At 44.3% G+C, this 13259-nt stretch overlaps 1 long non-coding RNA gene across 1 annotated transcript; it reads left to right on the forward strand.

Annotated features, from left to right (window-relative positions):
* The first annotated feature begins 1710 nt into the window (after positions 1-1710).
* Positions 1711-4781, forward strand: LOC125523715. Its single transcript, XR_007290348.1, has 5 exons — positions 1711-1988; positions 2093-2892; positions 3014-3466; positions 3565-3881; positions 3953-4781. It is a non-coding gene; the product is annotated as an uncharacterized LOC125523715 (long non-coding RNA).
* Positions 4782-13259: the final 8478 nt, after the last annotated feature.

Genomic DNA, 13259 nt, shown 5'->3' on the forward strand with positions numbered 1-13259 from the left:
GCAATTTCGTCAATCTCAAAATGATCTATCAGCTCAGTCTTTCGAAGGCGCTCATAAGAATAAGGTGTGCGTATATATTTTTATAGAAATGAGTGTATGTGTATGTATGAGCGTCTGCGTCTGCACTGTGTCAAAAAAAAACACAGTGACAACCACCTACTCCAAAACTTACCAACAGCACTTCACCCTGAATCGCATCGTCCGCAAAATAGAAATGCAGTTTTAATTCCGGAGTACTCTATATAGCAACAACAAGCAAGTTGGTGGTCCAGCAAGTTGCACTTGCAGAACATGTACTACGTTTGGAACGACCCACAACTTGTATCCCATTCCGAGAAAGCATCTGTCAATCAACATGTTAAGAAAAACTTACAAAAACCTAACACCCAGCCCAGCTGCAGACGAGCCTCAGCTTATTCTGGACATTTCTTAATCTCCCGCATTATTCAACTCCTGTTGGCAGATTCGACCACAATATAATAGCAGTGATGCAGAGTCACAATTGGTCGCCGGTCTTTGATCTCCAGCTAATCATTTTCGAAATATACTTAACTGCACTAAGGACAATATCTGTTCAACGACTACTGCTACACACGTGCCGCATGCACTCGCAAGTCCAGCACACATGCCCGGTGTCGCATACGAGCGTCTCACTCTCACCCGACTATGAATGGACGAAGAAAATAAGCGGCCTTGTCGACGATTTTGTGCCAAAAGTTCAGAGACGTCCCAACAACCGAGTGATATACATATCTCCCGCCCGCCAGCATGCATGCATCCATCCTGTTTCTCCAAGTTCAATTCAAACATTGCACGTCAACGTTTTCGATCGAGTCCAAAAATGTTCCCCCCTCAATTTCGACCGATGGGTGCATATTTCTAAGATCCCAACAACCGGATAAGATGTGGCGAGACCTCCAAGATTTCCATTTCAATCTCTAGTTTTCGCGTCAAGCCGGAGTGTGCAACGTCAATGCAGCCGCCTGTAAAATATGCCATCTTAATTCCAGACTGACAGTTTACTAATTAAGACAATATAAACCGTTTGATTGATGAATTGACCGGTGTCTGTGGACCATGACCGCATGTTTACTGTCGTAGTTGTTGTGCACAAAGCGTGCTCGAGATTGACAGTACTCTAATCATGGTCGCGATGGCCCCTCTCGCATTTGATTTGGCAAATGGCAATTGACCTGGTCTGAGCAAGTGAGCATGCACGATCGAGAAGTCGCTAACAGAACGTTTCCTGGCTTCTTGCAAGCCTGGCCTTTGACCGTACTCGCAACAAGTGATCAGCCTATTTTAGTTTTATGTAAAGCGACTGGAAAGGAAGCTGCCCTGCTCTTGCCCTGAGTCCACTTTAATTTGTTCTCCTTTTAATTTCCTATATAATCTTCTGAAACTCTAAACATGCCTTGTGAAACACAAGGACAACGTGCAGGAATGGAATGAAAACAGAGAGAGGAAACTTGCTTCCGTCACATGAAGCTTTGTGCCTCTCCATGGATAGATAGATTACAACTGAAAAAAAGGGTTACATAGATTACGAAGTGCAGTTTCATTTCTCTTGTCTTTTCACTCTCTTGTGTTGAGCCACTACTACGGACGTGGCGATTTGGTGCCCGAGCCCAGCTGATCCCGAAATCGTTGGCGTCCGTTCCTGGCTCGGGATCCGCAATTTTCGGTCTGACACGTCTGACGGCGAGTGGCGAAAAAGGAGCATGAAGTGGAATACGGTACGAAACAGTATCTCTGGCGTGGGCCCGAAACGTAGGGAGGAGACGGCGTTCACGCAGAGAACTCTGGTCCGTGGACCAGATCGTTAGAACCGCACCTGAGCCAGGGATCAGATCGTCGGAACCCTCGCCGTCCCTCCCTTCCACCCAAAACACGCTGTCTGAGCAGGTCCTTGCGGCGGCGCTCGTTCTACACCCATGGTGACCGGAATAATGGAGGATTCCAGGATTGAGTTGCTCCATGCCTGACAGGTTAGTTCCCGCAGATCTGCAAATAGTTTTTTAGGATTTGTTCTCCAGTCTGTCTAGCGAATGGACCTTAATGGCGGGCTGCGGCCATTGTTGTCTTCTTTCAGGTTCCATTACGAGAGGAGTTCGCTGACAACCTTGAGCAAGCTGATCTGTTTCTCTAGTCTTGTTGCCCAACAACGGAGCTGGCCTTGCCGTTCCTGAAGACTCGAATGTTGGGTCTGGGTGCGCTCAGCAGCTGGCGATGGGACTGAAAGGGCAGGAGCTGGCCGCCGTCGTCGCCCGGATGCATCTCTGACGAGGCCGGCGCAGTCGACTGAAATAGTCAACCCAGAGGCACCAGACTAGACTAAAAATGTGATCCCATATCCTACAGATGTTGGTCTGTATATTCAGCTTTGACTGCATGTTCTTCTGCACATCCATGTTCTGTCTGAAAAATGTTTTACTTTGCAAAAATCGTTAGGATGGAAGACCCTATCAAGAAGTAAGCCGTGGCACTGCAGTCCATGCTTGATGCCTAGTTTAACAGTCAGAAGCACTTTCAACATACTGTTAATGTTGTTGAAGTAGAAGTGTACAACTAATAGACAGCAAAATTACTCTTGTATTTGAACTCGTAGAGTGAATAATGAACGTCTGCAACAGGTCACGGCTGGGCAGTGCGCCACCAGACAGGACACCGTGTCCCTCTCGAATGAGCGCTCTGGAGCAATCGACTTGCAACGCAGAGGAACCTACAAAAGATTTAGTACGCCTTACTCTTGACCCGAGTTTCAATTCATTGGGTGAGGCATACGACTTCTACAATCTATATTCTTGGGATGTCTTTGGTATCAGATATGGTAAAAGAAGACTAAATGCCGAGAGGACGAAATGCATGCAGGAGATCGTATGTGGTTGCTCGGTGAGTAACGAGCTTTTTCTCAAATATAATACATTTTAGAGTAAATGTGTTTTGCTGTGTCGTCAATGTGTTCTCCAAGCGCGGTAATGTCTGATGTTATGTTTTGTTGGCCGACATGCAGGGCAAACCAGAGGTAGAGAATAGTAGGTAATGCAGATGCGAGTGTCCAGTGCTGATTAGGCTATTTCGCGCGGCGGACAACAACTGATACATCACAGAGCACCGTGAGAGCCGCAGCCATTCAATGTCCTTAACAATGGGTGAGTAGGTGCATTGGCCGTCGCACAAGCACATCGACGCATACACAAGATTTGATAAAGCAACTTAGGGAAAACAATGTGAAACTTTGGAAGGTGTACAACATAATTGGGAGCTTCGTTGGTTCGGTCGAGAAGGTGCCCGTCATGAAGAGGACCCTAAGAAACATTTGCGGGAAGGTAAGCCGCGAATCACATGTTGAAGACATACATGCCTCCTTCAAGCCCAATGCATATTTTTCTCAGGCAGTGCATGAGGTTAATTACAGTTTGACCATGAGCGTGAGGAAAGCTACGAGGAGAAGAGGACGATAATTGTAAGCATTTTTTGTGTGTACATTTTGATTATTTGACAGAAATGTATGTACATTTCATGCATGTCAGGCATTTGTTTACATGAATCACTTACATACAGAAAAACCAAACTATATTATGACAAGGTGGAGCTATCAGGAGGACCAATTTGGTGATATATAGAGCGGCATGCAAGTAAACTTTACACCAGGGCTATGTTTGAGGAGTTTTGGTCGCCTCCTAATCGAAGGGACGTTGTACAATGTCAAGGAAGGAGAGAAGAAGAGGAAATATGTTAAAAAGCACGACAATGTAGCTAAAAGAGAAAAATGGAGCAGAGTCGAGTACGAGGTGACCATAAGTGAAGATCAGTCAGAGTTTACATGCGAGTCTGGCCAGTTCGAGCATACTGGGATGTTATGCAACCATGTCTTAAGGGTAACTAAACCTGACAAAAAATTGATGAACATTAATTGAATTTCTGCACTTAAACATATTGTAATGCACAGGTCATGGATATACTTCATCTGGAGAAGATCCCTGCAATGCATATACTCAAGTACTCAAGCGGTGGACCAAGGACGCGAGGGACATACTTCCCCAACACCTGGTTCAGTATCAGAAGGACAATTCAGTTAACTTGTCGTTCACATGCAGGAACTCGATGCTCTATCTGAAAGCCATGGAAGCCGTGCGGATGGGCGATTCGAATGCAGAATCATTCGAGCACATGTTTGCTGGTCTGGAAGCTTTGTTGGTGAGTGGCACACCTTTAGCTGAGAAGAGGGATGCTTGGGGTTTGAGCATCGGATAGCAGGTTTGGCCACTGGTAGACTTCCTGGCAATGGAGTGGTTGCGTTTGTGGGGGGAGACGATGCTGACAAATGCAAAAGTGGTGGGAAATCTGTTAGTGTGAATGCCCTTGAAGGTCTAGCAATCCAGATAAGCATAGTGGGGTCGGCAGACTGACTAATAGCAGGGAGAAGGCGCCTTATGAGGGTTAGAGTAGATGTAGCAGGTTCTTCAACATTTTTCGGCGCGAGGGGCACAAGCGAATTACCTGCCCCGAAAGAGGAGATGCCCCCAAGAAACCACGGAAGCCAGGGATATGCAAGAACTGCAGCATGGAAGGGCATCGCCGGAACACTTGCATGAGGCTGCTCGGTGCTGCTGAGAAATGAGTTCCAAAGTTTTAATTTGTAATCTGTATTGTAGTACCTTTCAGGATTTTCTAGTGTGTTTCAGTGAGCATTGCTCCATGCTTGTTCCTCAATTACCAGAGGCATCTTGCATATTGTACCAGTAGACTACCAAGTTTGATAATGTTCATCTGTACTAAATTTGGTTTACTGATTGCTGGAAATATTGCTTCCTACTGTTGTGGTATCTCTAGCATCTGCCTGGTTCATATTTGTGGTCGCCTACACTAGCTAGTGTTCACGTCTCAGGTTTAGAGCATGGGCTTGTATGCTGAATGTGTTTTCTGCTGACACTTGGCGCGAGGGTAGATTCAAAATTTGAACTTCTAGACAAATATATGCAAGTACTGTAAGACAGGTGGCAGGATGGCATCCTAAAAGCCGTATCAGAGTATACCATCCGGCAATGTTCGTCAATTCTGGGGTCATGAGTTCTGTATGTAGAAGTTGCCTTACTAAGGGTAGAGTTGGGAGCTGCGTGGTAAGGAATGTGTGTCAGTTCTTTGTGATTATGACTGTAGAACTCCAGTATGAGTTTGAATGTAACAATTTCCCTGTATGTGTTCTTGATGTAGTTTGCATCCATGATTTATCTGCGTGTGCGTCCCTCCTAGCTGGAAACACTGCAATTTCTGAAAGTGTGGTCGTGTGTGCAGGCATCCGCATGATGGCGGCATGTCTTTGTGATCAGGAGGCGTAAGTTTGAACCGGACGTGTCTCTGCTGATTTCCTTCAGGAGAGGTTGTGTGCTGTCGCTAGGAAATATGTATGCATGCATGTCCATGCGTCAGGTCGTTTTAACTCATAGTGTACACGCGCGTGCGCCTGCTCGATTCGAAATTCAAAACTTGGGCGTCAGGTTCATCCTTCATGTGTTCTACTCTGCTAGCAGCAATGGCGCCTGTGTGGAGCGCCCGGACTGACTCAAGCGTCGCTGCGGTGATTGCAGCATCGGCGACGATGACTGGAGCGGAGTGCTCTGGCGATCGCGCGCGCACCCGCTCCCGACCAGAAAACGAAGGTGAGTGAAATAAGTTGTATTTTCGTTTTCCTCCGGACCTCCCGCACTGCTTTAACTTGGTCGTCCCAGTCACAGCCGGAGGAGCTCCTGCGGTAGGCGGAGGAGGAGGATCCAGACGCAGACATGGCTGCTGCTTTGGCCTTTGGGTGGCGGCCGGTGGATTGGTAGGGGAACGGCGAGGGATATTTTTTTCCAGCTTGGGTGTCCGTTAGCTGGACCCGTCGCCCGTAGTGGAAAACGTTGGCCCAGAACAGTTTCCGGTCCGTCGGGCTATCTCCTGTACCGCGACGTCCGTTCGTTTGGACCGAGAGTTAATGCACCAGCTGTACTTCTATATACGTTGCATATACGCGAGCGAGACACGACGGGAAATACCAGCGCCGCAGACATCCCGATGCGAACGGATGCGTGAGATTTCGGGTCCAGCTGTGCTCGGGATCAGAAACGGGTTTTCGCACTACTTTCCTCTAAGCTTACTCCAAACTTCCCAATTTTTTCTTTCAATTTCTGTTTTTCTCAAGCTCTACAATCCGCAGGTTTCTCTGGTCCCGTTTCATTTTTTATCTACCGGCCTTTTCGATTTTCATCCAGCATTTATTTTTATTTAATTTCTTTATTATTATCATTATTTTAATTTCCCTTCTTTCCTTTTTCCCACAAAAATAAAAAATGGTCACAATGTCTAGAAAATATTTTGAAATTTTGAAAATTATCAGGAATAAAAAAAGTTTCACAAAATTTAAAAAGTATTCACGGATCTAAAAATATTCGCTACTTCTAAATTTCTTTCTCTTTTTTTAAAAAAAATTGCAAAATTATTAAAGACATGATCTTTTTCAAAGAGACAAAACACTTTTTAATGTTACATTATTTTTAAAAAAATCAAGCCATTTATTAAAAATATTAAATATTTTATAAAGATCAGTCTATTAAGTGTTGACCTACTTTTCAGAACAGTTCATGCATTTTTAATACCAAAGGACATTTTTAATACAACATAAACCAATACACATAAAAATCTAATGTATGATCAATGTATTTTAAATAAATGATGAACATTTTTAGTAACAAAGGACACTTGTTAGTACATGATCATTGCACTTTAAAAAATGATGACCATTTTAATAAATTGTAAAAATATAGAATGCAAATAAATTTTATAATGATATGCACATTTTAATCACAAAAATAACTACAAGGCAACTATTTTTGATAGAAGATGAACTTTTTTAAAACACAATGAACACTTTAAATAAGCATTAAAAGTGGCTTAATACAATACAAACGTTTTTTCCTAATAGACAATGTCCTCTAAAAACATTTTATTTTACAGAATTTTTTTTTCAATCGACGACGAACTTTTTTCCATACACGGCAAATAGTTTTAAGCCCATTACTATCCTATGAAACTATTTTCTTGTACACATAAAAAATTCTATTAGACAATAAACATATTTAAACAATTCGCAATGAACATTTTTAATATGCACTTAAAAAGTGGATACCCACTTTTTGAAACACTATGAATTTTTGTTGATGCATGGTGGGAAAAAGAACCAAAAGAAAAACAAATAAAGAAAAATAATAATAAAGAAAAGGGAACACAAATATAAAGAAGAAGTAGAATAAAAACCAAAAGAAAAAACTAAAAGGAAACCAATAACAAAGGGTAGAGGAAAGGGAAAAAAGGAAACGATAGAAGAAGAAATAAGAAATAGAAAGAATATATAAATTAAAAACAGAACTCGAAAACTTCAAGAAACCTTAATAAACCTGGCCCTATGGACGACCTGCATGTAGATGGTTATTGAGCCGGTCTTTCTTAGGCAGCCTTCTAACTCTGTCTTCAAATTTCTTGCATTTTTGCAGCATTGACACCCGCTATTTTGACAGAGGGATCACGACCGGCTTGTCCTCATGATGGACGCGATGACTACTGTCACGCCCCAGGGCTCCTGAGCTTCCAGCCACCTAGTGATCCTTTTCTTTTCTTTTCTTTTTTGGCGTGTTTGTCTTGATGCCCCAACAGACTCTATTATTTCCTTTGATGCACTTGTACTTGTTGTATGGATGTGATAGTTGTTTATTTATAAAGCGGCGTGAAAGCCTATTTTGAGAGACACCGAACAGGTTGAGTGCTACCAATTTTTCTATCATATAATTAGTTAAACAATTTGCATCTCTATTTTACTCACGCTCAGACTTGATAATCAAGCACCTCGCAAAAAAAGTCCTTGATAATCATGCGGAGTCCGATCTCCTAAGCCGGTTAACTTCATTCAACGCAACTACACTCATTATTTAGACAAAAAAATGCACTCTTGTCGTCTTTCGTCTGTGTATACGCCTATATTGGCTCATTTCCACAATCACATTCTCAAACAATCTCGAATAAAGAATTATTATTCTTAATTATTTATTTGTTCATTTTGGTCCACGCAAGGGTAGAGGTCAACGGAAATCTCACAACTAGAGGAGGAAAACTGCACACACTAAGCTACATTATCCTCTCCATTTCAAACTACGTACCCAAGCTACAAAAAAAAGGTAGGTGTAAGCATATATGGGTATAGGCATAGAATGCTTCAACACGAGTACTGGCACACATCACGATGAGAGGGAGAAACTGGAGACAGTTGGCCAGGAAGTTGACGAGATCCGAGAGGGCACCACTAATCTAGGCACACGAAAGAAACGTGCAGTCAACGATCATGCTTCAGTGCACTGCACACGCGTCATGCTAGAACTTTTCCACGCGTAGGTCATGGTGTTCTACATACGAGTTCACATTCAAATCTCTTGCCTTTAAACTTTTTTCCCCATTCAATCCTATCCATTTGAACGTGTGATGGGTAAAACCTTGAGAAGAAACGACCAGCATAAATTTTGCAAGTACTCAACACTCATAAACAACCAGCTGACCAAACATCTCATTTCAGCCGCATATTGCAACGTCCGCAAATTTTATTTTTGCTGTTTTAATATCTATACATGTAGAAACGACCCACACTTGTATCCGGCTGAAATGAGTATTGCTCCAAGAAAGCATCAACATGTTTATGTGCATGCACATTCTGAGAAAGCGTCGATCAACTTGTTAAAAGAACTTTTTTTTTAGAAAAGGAGGATGATCCCCGGCCTCTGCATATGGGAGATGCATACAGCCACTTTATTGATTATTCTCGAGGACCTTACAAAGTATTACAACAATGTGTCTGAATCCACCATCTTGGCAACATATGCCGCTACTCCTATCCAAAATGATGAAGGGGTGCTAGCTGGGCCACTACCCAAACCACTCACCTAAGCCTAACACATCAAAAGCCGGAATGTTAAAAGAACTTGGTAAATGTTAACTCTCAGGCCAGCTGCGGACAAGTCTCAGCTGGCAAACTCGACTACAATATAGTAATAGCAGTGGCGTAGAGTCACACTCGTTTGCTGGTCTTGGACCCCCTCCCCTGCGTCTCATTGGTCTCCCCCGCCATAGATCCTTGGCTGCTTCTTTTCTGGTCTCCCCCGTGCCACCTCCTCTTCCTTTTTTCTTCCAGCGGCGGCGCAGTCCCCCCATGGCCTCTTGGTGGTGAGGGCTCACGATTTGGGAGGAGAAGAGGAGCCCGTGGCTTCTTGGTGGTGAGGGCTCATGGATTGGGGAGGAGAAGAGGAGGCGGCGGATTGGGGAGGAGGAGAGGAGTCGGGGATTGGGAGAAGAGGAGGCATGGGATTGGGGATGAGAGGAGGCTGTCGATAGGCTAGGGTTTTCACTGTGTTTGCTTGGACGTGAAATTACTAAAATACCCTCGGCGGGACACAAAATTTGCAGGCGGTGGCACGAGTACTGTTCGCGATTTAAAGGCGACGTGGCTGGCTTCGTTGTGCCTAGGAGTTCTTCAGGGTTTATATGTTCAATTAGGGAAATATCCCTAACTGCACTAAGGACCAGAAGTGTTCAACGACTAGTCCTCACACGTGCCACTCGCTGCAGCGTAACTACGAGACAGCTACGAGCTACTTTCCCTCGCCTCAGTGTCGCATACGAGCGTCTCACTCTCACCAATGACTATTTATGGACAGGAAAATAAGCGGCGTTGTCAACGATTTTGTGATATGATCTTCCCGCCCGCCAACATGCCAGCATGCATGCATGAGCCCGTTTTTCCTTGTTCAACTCAAGCAGCTGACAGGCACGTACAAACATGTGTCTGCGGAGCATGAGTGCGTGATCACTGTCATGGTTGTTGTGCAGCAAACGTGGTCGAGATTGGCATCGATCGCACCTCTCGGCATTTGATTTGGTAAATGGAGAGTGACCCGGTCCGAGCATGGCCGATAGAGACGTCGCTGTGTGTGTTTCCTACTCACGAACGGTTCCAAGAGATCCTCAGCCTATTTTACAGCAGCAGGAAGCTGCCCTGCTCTTGCCCTCAGTCCACTTTCCTTCTCCTTATAGTTTTCCACTCTTCTGAAATGAAACTCCAAGCAGCTACGCACTTGGTGCGGATCCCCTGTGAAACATGAGTACGGCGTGCCAAAATGGAAGAGGAAACTTGGTGCCTCCGTTACGTGAAGCTTCACGCCTTGTGGTGCCGGATAGATAGATTGAGCTCAGTTTGAATTGTCTTGTCTTTCGCTCCCATGTTGAGCTCAGTTTGAACTGATCGGGAAGCACATTTCAAAATGTTTGGAAAAAAACTGAAAACAGTTTACCACACTGACACAAAATTAATGTATGTTGTCACGAAATTTCGTATTGAAATTCAAACTCAGCTTACAAACAATGACAAAATTGACGTCAATGTGATAAGGGGCCATATCTAAAGCACAACTTATGTTATGTACTATTTAGTGTCGAAATTATCTTTTTTTTATTTCGTTAGCTATCTTTTGAATTTTTATTTAAATGTTTGTGACAACATACATTGATGTTTTGTGAATGTGCTACTTTTTTCAGTAATTATTAAATAATTCCAAATATACTATGAAAGTTCGGTGTCCCGGGTGCGCTACAAAGAATGGTGCACTAGATATTCTCCCCCTTAATCTTCCTCCCATTTTGACCTTTTTTGTTCTTTTTTTTTGTTTTCTTTGTTATTCCCATTTTAGGCGCTACATTCCATCAGTTTTCTGATTCCCGTTTGTACATTTTTCTACCGCTATTACTCAGTTTTCTTCTAGCATTTATACTTACTTGGTTTTGTTTCTTTTCATTTTACATGTTTTCGCAAAATATAAAAACATTCATAAATTTTTAGAAAAATTATGAAATTTTTAAAAATGTTGAAGAATTTCATGAAGTCTTCACAATGTTTTAAAAACATTTATGAATTTTAAAACATATTTGCAAATTAATGAGAATGCTCACGGGTTTTAAAGATTCTTCATTAAATTTATTTACGTTAATGTTTTTTTAAAGGAGCAAAACACTTGAAAAAATTAAATGGGTATTTTGGAAGAAAAAATGTCCATTACATTTATTAAAGTTGTTCATGTATATTTAAAACAGTTGTACATTTTTTAAAATGTTAATGTAATAGAAAAAGTGATCACCTACTTTTAAAAAATCATGCAGCTTTAAAAAGTGTTCACACATTTTTTGTTCAGGTTATTTGTCAAAATATTTTTAGAATTTGAAAAAAAAATACAGAAAAATAAAATAAAACCGAGTAAAGACCAAGGAAACAAAATCATAATAATGAAAAAGCCGCTGGAAATCAAAGGAAGTAAGAGCATCTACAGTTGGGCTCCCAAACCGGCCATCCCCATACGTCTGGGAGGATGGCCCGGCCAAAAAAACCCGACCCAGACGGGCTCCTCGTACCAGCCCTAAAAGTCCGGTTGACCGGCACCTCTCACATCCTGCCCAAACATGGGGCTGATATGGAGAGGTGCAGACGAGTTCGCCACGTCGGCTGCGTCCGTGGACATTGCGGGTCTATTCGGTTAGGTCGGTTATATGAACGACTAGGTGTTTGCAGTTGCAAAGTTTGAGAGGCAGCAGGATGAGGTTGGGTACATCCATATAATCATCTCTGTCGTGTCCAGATGAGGAGGCTGGGCGATAGAACGAATTAGGTATCAGTCGCCCAAGTAGGTACATCCATACAAGATCACATGACGCTCGCTCTCTTATTTCCGGTTCTGCAAATATGGTATATCCAAAAGGTGACGCCAAAGCGAAACGACGAAGCCCACGGCGTGACCGAACGAACACCTCCACCACCGGGCGGGGCTGGACGAATCGTTGCTACGTAGGAGTACTTTATTATAGTTTCCCGGGCAGCACAGCCGCCGTGAATTATAGGGTGAACACAACGTGCGGCAGTACGGAGTAGTATTGTTTATCCTTAGCCAGGAACGTTCGTTTCTACCTATCGATTGATCATCGTCAGCAAGCAGCAGCAGCCAGGTGCAAGGTGCGTCTGCCCCTTTTGGACCGGATCACGTGCGTCCTTCGCCGAGTTTAATTAGGTCTCCGTTGCCGACGGAGAGTGCGTGCGTGCGCTAATCCGTCTGCCCTTTTTTTCGTGTCACGTTCGTCGACGTCGGAAATGGAGCGCCGCTCCCTCCCTGCTCGGCGGAAATCAATCACTTTCAGTCTATCTTATAATCACTTTTAGTACTCCCTCTGTAAACTAATATAAAAGCGTCTAGTAGTGATCTAAACGCTCTTATATTAGTTTACGGAGGGAGTAGTATCTTATTAGTGTACCATATCCCCAACAGTGTGTGAGTGAGTGATGGTGCTTTCTATCTCTGCTGCTTTCTTGCCGCCATCCGGCAACCAAAGTGGACTTTTCATACTGTGGAGGATTCGAGGAGATTTGAGCGGAATATACTAGCGGAGCGCCGGACTACTCTAGCTAGGAGTGGTAGTAGTATTTGCGGCGTTGGAAGGATGCGGTGCGGGGCGTTGCTAGACGCACCTCCGGCCTGGTCCGACGCGTCTTCCATCCAGTCGCTGCCGGGCACGGGTGTACCGGACAAGCTACATCTCGCGCGCTATTCCTATTCATGTGTCAGGCTATCATCAGATACTAGTAGGAGTACTAGCAGCTACTGTTGCTTGGGAGGGAGATTCATCAATCAATCACTCATGCAATCAGTCCCGTGCCTGGATCATCGTGGCTGAACCTGCATCATCCGACGAGACGACTGACGACGGTGGTGCTGCTATAGCTGCGTGTCAGGCCGCACGGCGTGCGCTGTCAGCTCGCCATTGGGCCACGGGCTAGTCGATGAACTAAGCGGCACGAGAGGAGAGGAGAGAGGAATATGGATTGCCGTGCTTGTACCACCACACACGAACGCACACGATGCCCGTGCAATGTAGTATTGTCAATCCTCGAAGCGTTACGGCGTGAGCTGAACGAGTAGCTTGGGACATAGGAGACGAGGAGGAAAAAAGCAGGAAGGAGCCGTCACTCCGTGGACGTACTACACAATGCTCACGCCGGAGCGCCGCAGCAAGCTCCAGCAGAAGATTCGGGCGAGACAAGCCGCGCGCGCAGCACGCATCGCTGCCGGGCTATCTCAGAACTCGCTAGAGCCGGAGGAGAAGGAGCACCGGGGGAAGAAGAGGAGGAGGAGCTGGCTCCG

This window comes from Triticum urartu, chromosome 7 (genome assembly GCF_003073215.2).
Source record: "Triticum urartu cultivar G1812 chromosome 7, Tu2.1, whole genome shotgun sequence".
NCBI lineage: Eukaryota > Viridiplantae > Streptophyta > Magnoliopsida > Poales > Poaceae > Triticum > Triticum urartu.